General features: G+C 47.5%; 1 pseudogene; it reads left to right on the top strand.

Annotated features, from left to right (window-relative positions):
* Positions 1 to 1,234: 1,234 nt before the first annotated feature.
* The window catches only part of LOC124022131, a 14,463-nt pseudogene continuing 349 nt past the window's right edge, over positions 1,235 to 15,348 (top strand).

Below are 15,348 nucleotides of genomic sequence, written 5' to 3'. Positions count from 1 at the left end.
ATCACCTACCATTCCATAGACATAGACCGGATCACCTACCATTCCATATGGCTACCATTCCCATGGATCACCTACCATTCCATGGATCACTACCATTCCATAGACCTGGATCACCTACCATTCCATGGGCCAGGATCACCTGACCGGATCACCTACCATTCCATAGACAGACATGATCACCTACCATTCCATAGACCTGGATCACCTACCATTCCATAGACCCGGATCACCTACCATTCCATAGACATGGATCACCTACCATTCCATAGACATGGATCACCTACCATTCCATAGACATGGATCACCTACCATTCCATAGACATGGATCACCTACCATTCCATAGACCCGGATCACCTACCATTCCATAGACCTGGATAAAATATCATTTTTATGAATGCTACCACTCTGACTCTTTTCTTATCTCTATCTTTCTTTATCTCTCTCCCTCTCCATCTCTCTCCTCTCCATCTCTCTCTCTCTCTCTCTCTCTCTCTCTCTCTCTCTCTCTCTCTCTCTCTCTCTCTCTCTCTCTCTCTCTCTCTCTCCCTCTCTCCTCTCTCTCTCTCCATCTCTCTCTCCCTCTCCCCTCCTCTCCATCTCTCTCTCTCTCTCCCTCCATCTCTCTCTCTCTCTCCATCTCTCTCTCTCTCTCCCTCTCTCTCTCTCCTCTCCATCTCTCTCTCTCTCTCTCCCTCTCCATCCCATTGTCCTCCTCATGGTTTTAACACAGTAGCAGTGGAAGGAAGGTATTATAGAGTTAGTGGATAAACTCTGAACACAAAGGTGTTGAGACAGACAGATCTCTGTTATGTGTGTGAGTGGCAGGGCTTAACCTCTCAGTCTCAGGTCTGCCCGGTCCCAGTAAGGGGAATCAGTGCTCCTTGTGTGTCTATTTCTCTCTCTCTGCATCCTGCGCTCCAGGGGTACAGACAGATCACCCTCTGCTCTCTACTGAATCACTACAGTCTGGGGGAAACTCTAATCCTTTCATTTCCTGTGAACATTTTGGTCATCCGGCCGTCTGTCCTTCTGTTTACTCCTGTCCTTCTCCTCCTCCTTTCCTCTCCCCCTCTTCTTCTCTCTGTGTCCACGACGAGACGAGTTGTCTGGGATTTTCTCATTCTTTTCTCATTCTCTGGGGATTTTCTCATTCTCCTGATCTGTTTCCCAGAGGAGCTCGGCGCTTCTCTTCTGTTCTTCTTCTCTTTGTTTCTGCCTTCATCCTTCATCGCCATGGATATGGGCAGCCTGACAACGGTGGTGGCCAACTCGGCCTACATCTCGGCGCGCGGAGCTTCGACGGCACGGCCAACCCGTCCGCTAACCGGGACAAGAAGTACCACGCCCGCCTGAAGCTGCCTCACATCACGGTGTGCGAGGGCCTCAGGGAGACTCTGGACCTGGGCTTCCAGACCGCCTGCGTGGAGCAGCCCATCGGCAGCGTCTGTTCCAGGAGTTCCTGGAGGCCAACAACGAATACAAAGGCCCCTGCCGCCTGTGGAAGGACGTGGAGGAGTACAACCAGGCCGATGACCAGGACCGCGTTAAGAAGGCCTCCAAGATGCTCTCTCGCTACATGGATCAAGCGCCAAACACTTCTGCCCTTTCCTGCCGGAGAACGACATCACCAAGGTGAAGGAGAAGCACGCGGAGGCCGGAGACGATCTGTTCGTGGAGACTCTGACCAGCGTCCTGGACTTCCTCAAGGAGGTCCCTTATACGTTCTACCTGGACAGCATGCACCTGAAGAGGTTCCTCCAGTGGAAGTGGCTGGAGATGCAGCCCACGGGGGAGGACTGGTTCATGGACTTCCGGGTCCTTGGGAAGGGGGCTTTGGGGAGGTACACGCCACCTCCATGAAGGCCACGGGAAACTGTACGCCTGCAAGAAGCTCAACAAGAAGAGGCTGAAGAAGAGGAAAGGATACGAGGTGAGAGACAGAACACCTGTATTACTATTATATATAGTGGCATTTGTAGTTCACTTCTAAAATGGAGGACGAAATTGGTTGCCATTGGAATGGAGGAAGGAGTGCCTGATGGGTAGTGTAGTTCATGGAGGGAAATGGCTATGTGTCAGTGGATGGGTTGATGCATTAGGGTTAGGTGTTGGTTTCAGTACATGTGAATTTCGTGTGAGAGCTCTGAGGATTTTAATTCATAAAGTTTGTGTTTTGGGGACGATGAACACCACTCGTTGGACAACTTATCCAGAGCATCTGTTCAGGATAAGCAATGCTTAGTGGAGGAGGGCCGATTACGGAACAGATTTACGTTAGTACGTAGGAGAACACACACACACAGGCGTTAGTACATAGGACACACACACACACACACACACACACACACACACACACACACACACACACACACACACACACACACACACACACACACACACACACACACACACACACACACACACACACACACACACACACACACACACACAGACGTTAGTACATAGGACACACACACACAGACGTTAGTACATAGGACACACACACACACAGGCGTTAGTACATAGGACACACACACACAGACGTTAGTACATAGGACACACACACACACAGGCGTTAGTACATAGGACACACACACAGGTGTTAGTACATAGGACACACACACACAGACGTTAGTACATAGGACACACACACACACACACAGGCGTTAGTACATAGGAGAACACACACACACACACACACACACACACACACACACACACACACACACACACACACACACACACACACACACACACACACACACACACACACACACACACACACACACACACACACACACACACACACAGGCGTTAGTACAGAGGACACACACACACACAGACGTTAGTACATAGGACACACACACACAGACGTTAGTACATAGGACACACACACACAGACTTTAGTACATAGGACACACACACACACACACACAGGCATTAGTACATAGCCTTCAGCCTTGACCTTCAGCAGTGTGTCACAGCCCTTCAGATTATCACAGGGATTTCACACTACATAAGAACCTCATTCAGGACTATTACCCAACAACACACCTTCCAAATGTCTTCCTCTGAGTTTGCATCACAAATAGCACCCCACTCCCTGTAAATCCCTATGGGCCAAGGTCAAAAGGAGGGCCCTTCATAGGGAAGAGGGTGCCATTATATAGGGAATAGGGTGCCATTATATAGGGAAGAGGGTGCCATTATAGGAATAGGGTGCCATTATAGGGAATAGGGTGCCATTATAGGGAATAGGGTGCCATTATAGGGAATAGGGTGCCATGTAGGATCATCCCTGTAGATTTGTTCTATGCCGCAAATAGACTAGACAGAGGAGTGGTCTGGGCTGTGGTGAAACTGTGTGTGTGTGTGTGTGTGTGTGTGTGTGTGTGTGTGTGTGTGTGTGTGTGAGTGTGAGTGTGAGTGTGAGTGAGTGTGTGTGTGTGTGTGAGCGTGAGCGTGTACGTGTGCACTATGTGTGAGTGTGAGTGTGTGTGTGTGTGTGTGTGTGTGTGTGTGTGTGTGTGTGAGTGTGTGTGTGTGTGTGTGTGTGTGTGTGTGTGTGTGTGTGTGTGTGTGTGTGTGAGTGTGTGTGTGTGTGAGCGTGTAGTATAGTGCAGTATTCCCCAGTAAGATGAATGTAAGTGTTGGACTGTAGTCCGTTCTGGGCAGTGAGGGGTAAAGGTCTGTCTGGGGTGGAACTGAACGAACAGGGGACATTGAGATATATTGGGCCGTGGCAATGGAGAGAGTCGACATGAAATACAAGTGGTATTTCGTTAAAATACCTCAGGGTCCAGCTATTCCTCTAGACCACAGTGGCAGCTGGTTTACACACGGATGTCTACCAGGGAAACAAGGTGTGTGGACTCTGGACTGTCAAATCACTCGTGGATACTAAAAGTGACAATAATCCCTCCATGAAGTGCCAATGCAGGAAGCAGAGGAGCTGTGTAGTGTGTCTGTCCTCCATGATATAATCAGTGATAAGCCCCATAGCTGCAGCATTAGAATGATGGTTGAGCTCCTTATTCAATACGTGCCAACTCTGCCATGTTTATAAATGGAGCAGATCCCTCCCTGCTCGGGGTATTGGGGGCGTGTGTGTGTGTGTGTGTGTGTGTGTATGTGTGTGTGTGTGTGTGTGTGTGTGTGTGTGTGTGTGTGTGTGTGTGTGTGTGTGTGTGTGTGTGTGTGTGTGTGTGTGTGTGTGTGTGTGTGTGTGTGTGTGTGTGTATGTATGTGCGTGTTATCACACGTGCTTACGTATAAGTGTGTGGTTGTCTTGTGTAATGTGAATGAACTGATGGACCTTGCAGCCTGTCCTGTGCTGACCTTAGACACAGGTTTGGCACAAATGGCACCCTATTCCCTATATAATGACACCCTATGCCCTATATAATGGCACCCTATGCCCTATATAATGGCACCATATTCCCTATAATGGCACCCTATTCCCTATAATGGCACCCTATTCCCTATATAATGGCACCATATTCCTATATAATGGCACCCTATTCCCTATAATGGCACCCTATTCCCTATATAATGGCACCCTATTCCCTATATAATGACACCCTATTCCCTATATAATGGCACCCTATTCCCTATAATGGCACCCTATTCCCTATATAATGGCACCATATTCCCTATAATGGCACCCTATTCCCTATATAATGGCACCCTATGCCCTATATAATGGCACCCTATGCCCTATATAATGGCACCCTATTCCCTATATAATGGCACCCTATTCCCTATATAATGGCACCCTATTCCCTATATAATGGCACCATATTCCCTATTCCCTATAATGGCACCCTATTCCCTATATAATGGCACCCTATGCAATACATTTGACCATGGCACCCTATTCCCTATATATGAGCACCTTATTCCCTATCAAATGACAGTGCCTATTAAGGAATAGAGTGCACCCTCCGGTCCACTAGGGTGCGATGGTGGAGAAGAGAATTCTGGCACGTGTCCACAGCAGGTTCATCGTGTCACTGGCCTACGCCTTCCAGACCAAGACTGAGCTCTGTCTGGTCATGACCATCATGAATGGAGGAGACCTGAGGTAAGATAGCTTGCACCTTATTCCCTATGGGGAGGGAGGAGACCCAGGTAAGATAGCTTGCTCCTATTGGGTGGGTATATAGGGAGGAGACCTGAGGAAAGATAGCTTGCTCCTATTGGGTGGGTGTGGGGAGGAGGAGACCAGAGGCAGATAGCCCTCCTATTGGGTGGGTGTGGGGAGGGAGGAGACTGAGGTAAGATAGCTTTTGCTCCTATTGGGGTGGGTGGAGAAGGGAGGGTTCTATTTCTGTCTGACTATCACAGGTTATTTATTGTAAAGCATCTTGTAAAGATCACTCTAATCTACGTCAGGTATCATATCTACAATGTGGATGAGAACAACCCAGGGTTTGATGAGCAGAGGGCCTGTTTCTACACAGTGGGGAGGGAGGAGACCTCAGATCATCCAGGGTATGGAGCACCTGCACCAGAAGAGAATCATCTACAGAGACCTCAAACCTGAGAAAGATAGCTTGTTGGATGGGTGGGTGTGGGGACACACAGGACACACACACACACAAGACAGCACTATTGGGTGGGTGTGGGGAGGACAGACCTGAGGTACACAGCACTCCTATTGGGTGGGTGTGGAGACACCTGAGGTACAGATAGCTTGCTCTACACATCTACAGGGAGGTTCTACACTGTCTGACTAGACACATATTTATTGCAAGCATCTTGTAAAGCACACTCTAATCTACATCAGGTATCATATCTACAATGTGGACAGAACAACTCCAGGGTTTGCATGAGCACAGGGCCTGTTTCACACAGCTCAGATCACACACCAGGGTATGGAGCACCTGCACCAGAAGAGAATCATCTACAGAGACCTCAAACCTGAGAACGTGTTGTTCATAACACAACACACACACACACACACACACACACGCACACACACGCACGCACGCACACACACACACACACACACACACACACACGCACGCACGCACGCACACACACACACACACACACACGCACACACACACACACGCACACACACACGCACGCACGCACGCACGCACGCACACACACACACACACACACACACACACACACACACACACACACACACACACACACACACACACACACACATACCGCACGCACGCACACACACATACACACACACACACACACACACACAGTACATTGTTTCCTACAATACACTTTCACAACTTAAGTCAATTGACTCTAAACACAGGACATGGGTCCACACAGACGTACTCTGGGCTGCTAACATTATCTCTGACGTTTGTTGGAGGTGTGTGTGACATTGTGGTCCTGATGTTTGCTCTCTCTGTCTCAGGTAACGTGCGTATCTCTGACCTTGGTCTGGCCGTGGAGCTGGAGGACAACCAGACCAATATCAAAGGCTACGCCGGGACTCCAGGTACACTACCACTTCCCTTAACCCACCTGTACAGTACAACTCACTGTACTGTCCCTGACAACTCACTGTACTGTCCCTGACAACTCACTGTGGTGTCCCTGACAACTCACTGTAGTGTCCCTGACAACTCACTGTAGTGTCCCTGACAACTCACTGTAGTGTCCCTGACAACTCACTATGGTGTCCCTGACAACTCACTGTACTGTCCCTGACAACTCACTGTGGTGTCCCTGACAACTCACTGTGGTGTCCCTGACAACTCACTGTAGTGTCCCTGACAACTCACTGTGGTGTCCCTGACAACTCACTGTGGTGTCCCTGACAACTCACTGTACTGTCCCTGACAACTCACTGTGGTGTCCCTGACAACTCACTGTGGTGTCCCTGACAACTCACTGCACTGTCCCTGACAACTCACTGTGGTGTCCCTGACAACTCACTATAGTGTCCCTGACAACTCACTGTACTGTCCCTGACAACTCACTGTAGTGTCCCTGACAACTCACTGTGGTGTCCCTGACAACTCACTATAGTGTCTGACAACTCACTGTTCTGTCCCTGACAACTCACTATAGTGTCCCTGACAACTCACTGTTCTGTCCCTGACAACTCACTGTAGTGTCCCTGACAACTCACTATAGTGTCCCTGACAACTCACTGTTCTGTCCCTGACAACTCACTGTAGTGTCCCTGACAACTCACTGTACTGTCCCTGACAACTCACTGTAGTGTCCCTGACAACTCACTGTAGTGTCCCTGACAACTCACTGTAGTGTCCCTGACAACTCACTGTACTGTCCCTGACAACTCACTGTAGTGTCCCTGACAACTCACTGTACTGTCCCTGACAACTCACTGTTCTGTCCCTGACAACTCACTGTGCTGTCCCTGACAACTCACTGTACTGTCCCTGACAACTCACTGTAGTGTCCCTGACAACTCACTGTGCTGTCCCTGACAACTCACTGTACTGTCCCTGACATGACACACTGCTGTAACCACTTACTGTACCTGTCCCCTCCTCTCTCCATCACACCTGTCCTTACCTGTCCTCTCCCCTCTCTATCACACCTGTCTTTACCTGTCCTCTCCCCTCTCTATCACACCTGTCTTTACCTGTCCTCTCCCTCTCTATCACACCTGTCTTTACCTGTCCTCTCCCTCTCTACCTCACCTATCCTTACCTGTCCTCTCCCTCTCTATCCCACCTGTCTTTACCTGTCCTCTCCCCTCTCTATCCCACCTGTCTTTACCTGTCCTCTCCGCTTTCTATCACACCTGTCTTTACCTGTCCTCTCCCTCTCTATTCCACCTGTCTTTACCTGTCCTCTCCCCTCTCTATCACACCTGTCTTTACCTGTCCTCTCCCCTCTCTATTCCACCTGTCTTTACCTGTCCTCTCCCTCTCTATCACACCTGTCTTTACCTGTCCTCTCCCCTCTCTATTCCACCTGTCTTTACCTGTCATCTCCCCTCTCTATCACACCTGTCTTTACCTGTCCTCTCCCCTCTCTATTCCACCTGTCTTTACCTGTCCTCTCCCCTCTCTATCCCACCTGTCTTTACCTGTCCTCTCCGCTCTCTATCACACCTGTCTTTACCTGTCCTCTCCCCTCTCTATTCCACCTGTCTTTACCTGTCCTCTCCCCTCTCTATCACACCTGTCTTTACCTGTCCTCTCCCCTCTCTATTCCACCTGTCTTTACCTGTCCTCTCCCCTCTCTATCACACCTGTCTTTACCTGTCCTCTCCCCTCTCTATCCCACCTGTCTTTACCTGTCCTCTCCCCTCTCTATCCCACCTGTCTTTACCTGTCCTCTCCCCTCTCTATCACACCTGTCTTTACCTGTCCTCTCCCCTCTCTATCCCACCTGTCTTTACCTGTCCTCTCCCCTCTCTATCCCACCTGTCTTTACCTATCCCCTCTCTATTACACCTGCACTTACATGTCCTCTCCCTTCTCTAGACACCTGTACCTAACTGTCTCCTCTCCTCTCTATCTCACCGGTCCTTACCTCCCTGGCATGTAGCATAAAGTGGGGGCCAATAGTAGATGTCTATATACTGTATATGGGGTATAGGGTGCCGTTTGATACGTAGACAGAGGACACTACTGTCCCCTTTGACCTCTTCCCGGCAGGGTTCATGGCCCCAGAGCTGCTGAAAGGGGAGGAGTATGACTGGTCAGTGGACTACTTTACCCTTGGGGTCACGCTGTATGAGTTCATCGCTGCCAAGGGACCTTTCAGAACCCGAGGAGAGAAGGTGACTTCTACCTTCCTCTCTTCCATCTCTTCTTCTCCCTCCTGTCCTCTTCTACCTTCCTCTCTTCCATCTCTTCTTCTCACTCCTGTCCTCTTCTACCTTCCTCTCTTCCATCTCTTCTTCTCACTCCTGTCCTCTTCTCCCTTCCTCTCTTCCATCTCTTCTTCTCCCTCCTGTCCTCTTCTCCCTTCCTCTCTTCCATCTCTTCTTCTCCCTCCTGTCCTCTTCTCCCTTCCTCTCTTCCATCTCTTCTTCTCCCTCCTGTCCTCTTCTCCCTTCCTCTCTTCCATCTCTTCTTCTCCCTCCTGTCCTCTTCTCCCTTCCATCTCTTCTTCTCCCTCCTGTCCTCTTCTCCCTTCCTCTCTTCCATCTCTTCTTCTCCCTCCTGTCCTCTTCTCCCTTCCTCTCTTCCATCTCTTCTACTCCCTCCTGTCCTCTCCTACCTTCCTCTCTTCCATTTCTTCTTCTCCCTCTTGTCCCCTTCTACCTTCCTCTCTTCCATCTCTTCTCCCTCCTGTCCTCTTCTCCCTTTCTCTCTTCCATCTCTTCTTCTCCCTCCTGTCCTCTTCTCTCTTCCATCTCTTCTTCTCCCTCCTGTCCTCTTCTCCCTTCCTCTCTTCCATCTCTTCTTCTCCCTCCTGTCCTCTTCTCCATTCCTCTCTTCCATCTCTTCTTCTCCCTCCTGTCCTCTTCTCCCTTCCATCTCTTCTTCTCCCTCTTGTCCTCTTCTCCCTTCCTCTCTTCCATCTCTTCTTCTCCCTCTTGTCCTCTTCTCCCTTCCTCTCTTCCATCTCTTCTTCTCCCTCCTGTCCTCTTCTCCCTTCCTCTCTTCCATCTCTTCTTCTCCCTCCTGTCCTCTTCTACCTTCCTCTCTTCCATCTCTTCTTCTCCCTCCTGTCCTCTTCTCGCTTCCTCTCTTCCATCTCTTCTTCTCCCTCCTGTCCTCTCCTACCTTCCTCTCTTCCATCTCTTCTTCTCCCTCCTGGCCTCTTCTCCCTTCCTTCTCCTTCTTATCCCCCTCTGTCTCTCTCTCTCCCTTCTGTCTCTCTCTCTCTCTCTATTGTTTCCTCTCTCTACTGTACATTCTCTCTCTTTGTCCCTCTCTCTCTTCTTCTCTTCTGTCTCTCTGTCAGCTCACATTCTCTCTCTCTCTCTCTCTCTCTCTCTCTCTCTCTCTCTCTCTGTCTCTCTATTCCATATCTCTCTGCACTACTCTTCTCTGTCAGAGCCCTCTCTTCTCTGGTCCTTCTGGTCCTCTGTGTGTGCTCTGTCTCTCTTGCTTTCTTCAGTCACAGCTCACCTCTGTCTGGTCCTGGTCTCTATTCCAGTGGAGTGCACTACTTTATACCAGAGCCCTATGGTCCCTGGTCAACAGTAGTGCACTACTTTATACCAGAGCCCTATGGTCCCTGGTCAACAGTAGTGCACTACTTTATACCAGAGCCCTATGGTCCCTGGTCAACAGTAGTGCACTAAACAGGGAATATTGTGCCATGTGTGACGCACACAGAGGCTTTACAGAGGTAACGCTAATGAATTATGTACTGGGTGGGGCTGGTCAGGTGTAACCTAACCTAGGGCTAACACATAGAGTTAGTTAGAGGGCACAAAGAGGTACATAGAGGAACATTGACATAGAGGTTTGGATAGGTGTGCCTTCTGTCCAACTCTATGGGCTGTCATCCATTCAGGTGGAGAACAAAGTAGTGAAGAAGAGGATTCTGAACGACCCGTGGCCTATCCGGAGAAGTTCAGTGAGAAAGCCAAGTCCATCTGCGAGGCGCTGCTGTGCAAGACGGTGGACCAGAGGCTGGGCTTCAAGAACGGGTCCTGCGACGAGCTCCGAGCGCACCCCTTCTTCAGCGAACTCAACTGGATGAAACTGAACGAAGGTGCGGCCTGCATCACTGGGGCTACGTCCAAAATGGCACCCTATAATCTGTTGGCCCTGGTCTAAAGTAGTGCACTATATAGGGTCCTAGTCTGAAGTAGTGTACTATATAGGGTCCTGGTCTAAAGTAATAACCAATATACACACACCCAATATATACACATTACCAAATATACACATTACCCAATATACACATTACCCAATATACATACATTACCCAATATATACACATTCTCAATATACACACATTACCCAATATATACACATTAACCAATATACACACATTATACACATTAGCCAATACACACACCCAATATTACCAAATATACACACATTACCCAATATACACACATTACCCAATATACACACATTACCCAATATACACATTACCAAATATACACACATTACCCAATATACACACATTACCCAATATACACATTACCAAATATACACACACCCAATATATACACATTACCCAAAATACACACATTACCCAATATGCACATATTAACCAAGATACATACATTACCCCATATATACACATTAACCAATATACACACACCTGTAATGATCTTCGTCTGTTGTTTGTAGAAAGTCAGACCGAAATGCAGCGTGTAGGTTACTCATGACTTTTAATGAAGCTAATACGGTACATGAAATAACGGAAGAAGAAAACAACAAACGAATGAAACTAATACAGCCTATCTGGTGACTAACACTAAGACAGGTACAATCACCCACTAAATACAACGCGCACTCAGGCTACCTAAATACGGTTCCCAATCCGAGACAACGAGAATCAGCTGACTCCAATTAGGAATCGCCTCAGGCAGCCAAGCCTAACTAGACACACCCCTAATAATACACACTCCCAATTAATACAAACCCTAATACGAAATACAACATATAAACCCATGTCACACCCTGGCCTACCCAAACATATAACAAAAACACAAGATACAATGACCAAGGCGTGACAACACCCAATATACACACACCCAACACACATTACCCAATATATACACATTACCCAATGTACACACATTACCCAATATACACACATTACCCAATATATACACATTACCCAATATACACATTACCCAATATACACATACCCAATATATACACATTACCCAATATATACACATTACCCAATATATACACATTACCCAATGTACACACATTACCCCAATATATACACATTACCCAATGTACACATTACCCAATATACACACATTACCCAATATACATACATTACCCAATATACACACATTACCCTATATACACACATTACCCAATATTACCCAATATACACACATTACCCAATATATACACATTACCCAATATACACATTAACACACATTACCCAATATACACACATTACCCAATATATACACATTACCCAATATACACATTAACCAATATACACACATTACCCAATATACACATTACCCAAGATACACACATTACCCAATATACACATTACCCAATATACACACATTACCCAATATACACACATTACCCAATATACACACATTACCCAAATATACACACAATTACCCCAATATATACATTACCCAATATATACACATTACCCAATATACACATTACCCAATATATACACATTAATATATACACATTAACCAAGATACACACATTACCCAATATATACACAATTACCCAAGATACACACATTACCCAATATACACACATTACCTATATACACACATTATATATACACATTACCCAATATATACACATTACCCAATATACACATTACCCAATACACATTACCCAATATACACATTAACCAAGATACACACATTACCCAATATATACACATTACCCAATATACACACATTACCCAATACACACATTACCCAATATATACATTAACCAAGATACACACATTACCCAATATACACACATTACCCATATATACACACATTACCCAAGATACACACATTACCCAATATACACACATTACCCAGATATATACAATATGACACTAGATTACCTCAGTATACACACATTACCCAATATATACACATTACCCAATATATACCATTACCCAATATACACATTAACCAAGATACATACATTACCCAATATATACACATTACCCAATATATACCATTACCCAATGTACACACATACCCAATATAATCTTATTCAAACCCAATATATACACATTACCGAATATACACACATTACCCAATATATCATTTCAAACTATAACATTACCCAATATACACACTTACCCAATATATCCTTTGATTAAATCTTATTCAAACTGTCTGGATGTAAATTTCATTTCAAACTGTAAATCAACACAACTGACATGTCAGTCCCATGACTGTCTGGATGTGGTGTTGTGTTCCTCAGTCCCCCATGATCAGTCCCATGACTGTCTGGATGTGGTGTTGTGTTCCTCAGTCCCCCATGATCAGTCCCATTACTGTCTGGATGTGGTGTTGTGTTCCTCAGTCCCATGACTGTCTGGATGTGGTGTTGTGTTCCTCAGTCCCAGTCCCATGACTGTCTGGATGTGGTGTTGTGTTCCTCAGTTCCATGACTGTCTAGATGTGGTGTTGTGTTCCTCAGTCCCATGACTGTCTGGATGTGGTGTTGTGTTCCTCAGTCCCCCATGATCAGTCCCATGACTGTCTAGATGTGGTGTTGTGTTCCTCAGTTCCCCATGATCAGTCCCATGACTGTCAGGATGTGGTGTTGTGTTCCTCAGTCTCATAACTGTCTAGATGTGGTGTTGTGTTCCTCAGTCCCATGACTGTCTGGGTGTGGTGTTGTGTTCCTCAGTTCCCCATGATCAGTCCCATGACTGTCTGGATGTGGTGTTGTGTTCCTCAGTTCCCCATGATCAGTCCCATGACTGTCTGGATGTGGTGTTGTGTTCCTCAGTTCCCCATGATCAGTCCCATGACTGTCTAGATGTGGTGTTGTGTTCCTCAGTCCCATGACTGTCTATATGTGGCGTTGTGTTCCTCAGTCCCATGACTGTCTATATGTGGCGTTGTGTTCCTCAGTCCCATGACTGTCTATATGTGGCGTTGTGTTCCTCAGTCACATGACTGTCTAGATGTGGTGTTGTGTTCCTCAGTTCCATGACTGTCTAGATGTGGTGTTGTGTTCCTCAGTCCCATGACTGTCTGGATGTGGTGTTGTGTTCCTCAGTCCCCATGATCAGTCCCATTACTGTCTGGATGTGGTGTTGTGTTCCTCAGTCCCATGACTGTCTGGATGTGGTGTTGTGTTCCTCAGTCCCCCTGGATGTGGTGTTGTGATCAGTCCCATGACTGTCTAGATGTGGTGTTGTGTTCCTCAGTCCCATGACTGTCTAGATGTGGTGTTGTGTTCCTCAGTCCCATGACTGTCTAGATGTGGTGTTGTGTTCCTCAGTTCCATGACTGTCTAGATGTGGTGTTGTGTTCCTCAGTTCCATGACTGTCTGGATGTGGTGTTGTGTTCCTCAGTCCCCCCCCTGGATGATCAGTCCCATGACTGTCTGGATGTGGTGTTGTGTTCCTCAGTCCCATGACTGTCTGGATGTGGTGTTGTGTTCCTCAGTCCCATGACTGTCTAGATGTGGTGTTGTGTTCCTCAGTCCCATGACTGTCTGGATGTGGTGTTGTGTTCCTCAGTTCCCCATGATCAGTCCCATGACTGTCTGGATGTGGTGTTGTGTTCCTCAGTTCCCCATGATCAGTCCCATGACTGTCAGGACTGTAACTGTCTAGATGTGGTGTTGTGTTCCTCAGTCCCCATGACTGTCTAGATGTGGTGTTGTGTCCCATGACTGTCTGGATGTGGTGTTGTGTTCCTCAGTCCCCCATGATCAGTCCCATGACTGTCTGATGTGGTGTTGTGTTCCTCAGTTCCCATGATCAGTCCCATGACTGTCTGGATGTGGTGTTGTGTTCCCATGACTGTCCCATGACTGTCTGGATGTGGTGTTGTGTTGTCAGTTCCTCAGTCCCATGACTGTCTAGATGTGGTGTTGTGTTCCTCAGTCCCATGACTGTCTATATGTGGCGTTGTGTTCCTCAGTCCCATGACTGTCTATATGTGGCGTTGTGTTCCTCAGTCCCATGACTGTCTAGATGTGGTATTGTGTTCCTCAGTTCCATGACTGTCTAGATGTGGTGTTGTGTTCCTCAGTCCCATGACTGTCTGGATGTGGTGTTGTGTTCCTCAGTCCCCCATGATCAGTCCCATGACTGTCAGGATGTGGTGTTGTGTTCCTCAGTCCCCCATGATCAGTCCCATGACTGTCTGGATGTGGTGTTGTGTTCCTCAGTTCCCCATGATCAGTCCCATGACTGTCTGGATGTGGCGTTGTGTTCCTCAGTCCCATGACTGTCAGGATGTGGTGTTGTGTTCCTCAGTTCCCCATGACTGTCTAGATGTTGTGTTCCTCAGTTCCCCATGACTGTCTAGATGTGGTGTTGTGTTCCTCAGTCCCATGACTGTCTGGATGTGGTGTTGTGTTCCCTCGACAGGGATCCTGGTGCCTCCGTTTGTTCCCGACTCCAAGACGGTCTACGCCAAGGATCTGGACGCCGTCGGAGCTTTCTCAACAGTGAAGGAGTCACCCTGGACGACCCCGACAAGGAGTTCTTTGACGAGTTCTCCTCAGGAACATCCCCATTCCCTGGCAGGAGGAGATGATCGAGACGGGGATCTACGGGGAGCTGAACC

This window comes from Oncorhynchus gorbuscha, unplaced genomic scaffold (assembly GCF_021184085.1).
Source record: "Oncorhynchus gorbuscha isolate QuinsamMale2020 ecotype Even-year unplaced genomic scaffold, OgorEven_v1.0 Un_scaffold_1303, whole genome shotgun sequence".
In the NCBI taxonomy this organism is placed as follows: Eukaryota; Metazoa; Chordata; class Actinopteri; order Salmoniformes; family Salmonidae; genus Oncorhynchus; species Oncorhynchus gorbuscha.
Note: the sequence above shows the minus strand (reverse complement) of the source record. Positions and strands in the feature narration are given on the sequence as shown.